Raw genomic sequence first — 6000 nt, 5'->3', positions numbered from 1 at the left:
AAGGACCCGTTTACATCCCCCCCCCCCCATACATCACCCACTGTCCCCACCCCCCCCCCCATACATCCTCCTCACTGTCCCCACCCCCCCACACATCGCCCTCACTGTCCCCACCCCCCCCCCCCCCCCCCCCCCCCCCCACCCACCCCCCCCCCCCCATACATCCCCCTCACTGTCCCCACCCTGACCAACAGCCCCAGGTACAGGCAGAAATTCACTACTAAATAGAGACACAAGTACATACCAGTGATCCCTGTTAAACTCCTTCAAGTAGGCCCAGACCACAACTTTAGTGAATAAACCCTCACGAGGGGGAGGGGCAATGTAATCTTTAAACTAAAGTGGGCCCCAAGCTGAGACAGGCCGAGCCCAATTAGAGAAAACAATTGTTAATCTTTCCCAAACCTTCATCCACACTGAAGCCCAAGAGAAGGTTCTAAACAGGGGCCTTACCTTTGTACCAACTCCATAACCATATTCACATAGACCAAGTTATATACAAAACAAACCAATGTCACGTTAGTGATTTGAAGTGTAGCTGACATCCTCCTTCACACTGGACACCAAGCGAGGAAGAGATTACAATTGAAATTAAATGTCATGAGAAACAGGATCAGCCATTGAAAGGATTGTAGTGAATCCTACAGGGTAGCAGAATACATTGACTACTGTAATTCACTAGCACAGCAACATGCCAGCTTTGTTGAAGGGCAGCACAGTGGCAGAGTTGTTGCCTTACAGCGCCAGAGACACGGGTGCTGTCTGTACGGAGTTTGCACGTTCTCCCAGTGACCAAGTGGGTTTTCTCAGAGATCTTCACTTTCCTCCCACTATCCAAAGATGTGCAGGTTTGTAGGTTAATTGACTTGGTATAAATGTAACCTTGTCCCTAGTGTGTGTAGGATAGTGTTATTGTGCGGGGATCGCTGGTCGGTGCGGACTCGGTGGGTCAAAGGGGCTGAATCCATGCTGTGTCTCTAAATGTGAAACTTACGTCACATGAAGTGTTCTCCCCCACACTGCCCCTGATACCGTGCCCTTTAACAGATGTGTTATTGTGCGGGGATCGCTGGTCGGTGCGGACTCAGTGGGTCAAAGGGCCTGTATCCGCGCTGTGTCTCTAAATGTGAAACTTACCGTGTCACATGAAGTGTTCCCCCCGACACTGCCCCTGATACCGTACCCTTTACCATGGACATTGAAACCCTGTGCACAAACTGAAACAAGCGGTCAGGCAGTTCAAATAACCATATAACCATATAAAAATTACAGCACGGAAACAGGCCATCTCAGCCCTACAAGTCCGTCGCGAACACTTATTCTCCCCTAGTCCCATCTACCAGCACTCAGACCATAACCCTCCATTCCTTTCGCATCCATATACATATCCAATTTATTTTTAAATGATAAAATCGAACCTGCCTCCACCACTTCCACTGGAAGCTCATTCCACACAGCTACCACTCTCCGAGTAAAGAAGTTCCCCCTCGTGTTACCCCTAAACTTCTGTCCCTTAATTCTCAAATCATGTCCTCTTGTTTGAATCTTCCCTACTCTCAAAGGGAAAAGCTTATCCACGTCAACTCTGTCTATCCCTCTCATCATTTTAAAGACTTCTATCAAATCCCCCCTTAACCTTCTGCGCTCCAAAGAATAAAGACCTACCTTGTTCAACCTTTCTCTGTAACTTAGTTGCTGAAACCCAGGCAACATTCCAGTAAATCTCCTCTGTACTCTCTATTTTGTTGACATCCTTCCTATAATTGGGCGACCAAAATTGTACACCATACTCCAGAATTAGTCTCACCAATGCCTTGTACAATTTTAACATTACATCCCAACTTCTATACTCAATGCTCAAATACTGGAGAAACACAACATGACAAACCAGACATTACTTTAACTGACAAAGAAATACTTTGAATTAAATGAGACGTACAAGTAAAGGAACAGTAGTGAAGTTTGGCCCAGCTTATGCAACGTTTGGCAGAATGGGGAAGATAGTCTAACCCTGGCAGACTCTTCCAGCATCAGAGGACCCAGTCTTTGGAGATCCTGGGTGGAAACTAACACTAATTGGTCACCCCTTTAGAAAGGAGCAGAGAGGAGAGGAAATGGATTCTGGCAACACAGACAAACACACTAAACCAAATATAGATTTAGACCAATTCCAAACAAAGCTACAGTCGGGTAAATGGAAGGGGCAAGATTACTTAATTGTAATGATTTAAACACAAGTGCCATCAACATTAAACTACTTTCCCTGCAACAGCAGCCAACTAGGATTACTTTAACCAGGGGATGTAACCTGGTCTAAAACAAAGTGCTGGAGGTACTTGGCAGATCAGGCACCATCTACCCGACCACAAAGGGAATGGACAGATGCTGTTGTTTCCTGTTGGGACCCTTTCAGACTGATGGAGTCGGGCAGAGAAAGTGGGAAAGAGGTGGGAGCAGGACAAAGCCTGTTATGTGATTCGTGGATACAGGGGAGAGGGGGTGATGGGTTGTGATATTGGCTAGAGGTGACAAGGAGACAAAAGATGCAACAGATGAGAAGAGTGAAACGTAAAGCTGGAGGGAAGGAGGGATACGGGTGGAAGGGGATAGAGTGAAATATGAGACTGGTTTGGGAGGTGAGCATACAGAGGGAAGGAGCAGAGTGACCAAGGTGTTGAGGGAAGTGTTCACACCAGGGTGGGGGTGCAGGGAAAGAAGGGGTTCCCATCACCAGGGGAGGGGTGGTGGTGCAGGGAAAGAGGGGGTTCCCATCACCAGGGTGGGGGGGTGCAGGGAAAGAGGGGGTTCCCATCACCAGGATGGGGGGTGCAGGGAAAGAGGGGGTTCCTATCACCAGGGTGGGGGGTACAGGGAAAGAGGGGGTTCCATCACCAGGGGGGGTGCAGGGAAAGAGGGGGTTCCCATCACCAGGGTGGGGGGTGCAGGGAAAGAGGGGGTTCCCATCACCAGGGTGGGGGGTTCAGGGAAAGAGGCGGTTCCCATCACCAGGGAAGGAGGGGGGGGATGCAGGGAAATAGGGGGTTCCCATCACCAGGGTGGGGGGGGGGGGTTGCAGGGAAAGAGGGGGTTCCCATCACCAGGGTGGGGGTGCAGGGAAAGAGGGGGTTCCCATCACCAGGGTGGGGGGGGGGTGCAGGGAAAGAGGGGGTTCCCATCACCAGGGAGGGGGGGGATGCAGGGAAATAGAGGGTTCCCATCACCAGGGTGGGGGTGCAGGGAAAGAGGGGGTTCCCATCACCAGGGTGGGGGGGGGGGGTGCAGGGAAAGAGGGGGTTCCCATCACCAGACCCAATTAGGGAATATAACGAAGTCTAAAAACAAAGAGCGGGCAGTACTCAGCAGATGAGGCTGCATCTTTGTCACCACAATACCCGTGCAACTGGTAGATGGATATAGGCACTTTGTACCTATCCAAGTTCTCCACAGATGCTGCCTGACCCGCTGAGTTACTCCAGCACTCTGTGAAACGTCACCTATCCATGTTCTCCACAGATGCTGCCTGTCCCGCTGAGTTACTCCAGCACTCTGTGAAACGTCACCTATCCATGTTCTCCACAGATGCTGCCTGACCCACTGAGTTACTCCAGCACTCCGTGAAACATCACCTAACCATGTTCTCCACAGATGTTGCCTGACCCGCTGAGTTACTCCAGCACTTTGTGTCTTGGTTTGTAAACCAGCATCTGCAGTTCCTTGATTTTCATCCCAAATCCTCCCTGGTTTCAGGGTTTTTACTAAGTTTGGCATCTGGGCAATGGGTGCATTACAGGGAAAGGTAACGGGTCACAGACCAACAAAGAACCATTTTGCAGTAAAGAGCACAATATCTGAATGGTGGCCGATTAGGAAAAGGGGAGATGCAACGAGACCTGGTCATGGTACACCAGTCATTGAAAGTAGGCGTGCAGGTGCAGCAGGCAGTGAAGAAAGCCAATGGTATGTTAGCATTCATAGCAAAAGGAATTGAGTATACGAGCAGGGAGGTTCCACTACAGTTGTACAGGGTCTTGGTGAGGCCACACCTGGAGTATTGCGTACAGTTTTGGTCTCCTAATCTGAGGAAAGTCATTCTTGCCATAGAGGGAGTACAGAGATGGTTCACCAGACTGATTCCAGGGATGTCAGAACTTTCATATGAAGAAAGACTGGATAGACTCGGCTTGTACTCGCTAGAATTTCGAAGATTGAGGGGGGATCTTATAGAAACCTACAAAAATTTTAAGGGGTCGGACAGGCTAGATGCAGGAAGATTGTTCCCAATGTTGGGGAAGTCCAGAACAAGGGGCCACACACAGTTTAAGGATAAGGGGGAAATCTTTTAGGACCGAGATGTGAAAAACATTTTTTTTCACACGCAGAGAGTGGTGAATCAGTGGAATTCTCTGCCACAGAAGGTAGTTGAGGCCACACAGTTCATTGGCTATATTTAAGTTAGATGTGGCCCTTGTGGCTAAAGGGATCAGGGGGTATGGAGAGAAGGCAGGTACAGGATACTGAGTTGGATGTTCAGCCATGATCATATTGAATGGTGAATGGTGCAGGCTCGAAGGGCCGAATGGCCTCTACTCCTGCACCTATTGTCTATGTTTCTATCTAATTTGTAAACAGCAACTCCCAATATGCAGTGAATTCACACAACAGGTCGCTCCAATATGTGGTCAACACTCCCACCGTGTGGTGATCCCCCGCACCGCAGGCCCATCCAGTTTGTGGTCAACACTCCCACCGTGTGGCGTGGTGATCCCCCGCACTGCAGGCCCATCCAGTTTGTGGTCAACACTCCCACCGTGTGGTGATCCCCCGCACTGCAGGCCCGTCCAGTTTGTGGTCAACACTCCCACCGTGTGGTGATCCCCCGCACTGCAGGCCCATCCAGTTTGTGGTCAACACTCCCACCGTGTGCATTAAGAAAGAACTGCAAATGCTGGAAGAATCAAAGGTGGACACAAATGCTGGAGTAACTCAGCGGGTGAGGCAGCAACTATGGAGAGAAGGAATAGGTGACGTTTCAGGTCGAGACCCTTCTTCAGACTGATGTTGGGGTGGGGGTGCGGGATAGAGGGAAGAGGCAGAAACAGTCGGCAGTGGGAGAGCTGGGAAGGGGAAGGAGGGAGAAAACACTGATATTGGAGAATGGGCCAATGTTGGGATCCCGTTGGAGGTGGCGAAATGTTGGAGGATTATCTATTGTATGTGACGGTGGAAGGTGAGGACAATAGACAACAGGTGCAGGAGTAGAGGCCATTCGGCCCTTCGAACCAGCACCACCATTCAATGTGATCACGGCTGATCATCCACAATCAGTTCCCCGTTCCCGCCTTCTCCCCATATCCCCTGACTCCACCTATCTTTAAGAGCCCTATCTAGCTCTCTTGAAAGTATCCAGAGAACCTGCCTCCACCGCCCTCTGAGGCAGAGAATTCCACAGATTCACAAGTTTCCTCATAACCATATAACCATATAACAATTACAGCACGGAAACAGCCCATCTCGGCCCTACAAGTCCGCGCCGAACAATTTTTTTTTTCCCTTAGTCCCACCTGCCTGCACTCATACCATAACCCTCCATTCCCTTCTCATCCATATGCCTATCCAATTTATTCTTAAATGATACCAACGAACCTGCCGCCACCACTTCCACTGGAAGCTCATTCCACACCGCTACCACTCTCTGAGTAAAGAAGTTCCCCCTCATGTTACCCCTAAACTTCTGTCCCTTAATTCTGAAGTCATGTCCTCTGGTTTGAATCTTCCCTATTCTCAAAGGGAAAAGCTTGATCACATCAACTCTGTCTATCCCTCTCATCATTTTAAAGACCTCTTTCAAGTCCCCCCTTAACCTTCTGCGCTCCAGAGAATAAAGACCTAACTTATTCAACCTATCTCTGTAACTTAGTTGTTGAAACCCAGGCAACATTCTAGTAAATCTCCTCTGTACTCTCTCTATTTTGTTGACATCCTTCCTATAATTGGGCGACC

The sequence above is a fragment of the Amblyraja radiata genome, chromosome 28 (assembly GCF_010909765.2).
Source record: "Amblyraja radiata isolate CabotCenter1 chromosome 28, sAmbRad1.1.pri, whole genome shotgun sequence".
Classification (NCBI taxonomy): domain Eukaryota; kingdom Metazoa; phylum Chordata; class Chondrichthyes; order Rajiformes; family Rajidae; genus Amblyraja; species Amblyraja radiata.
This window is presented reverse-complemented; position numbering follows the sequence as displayed.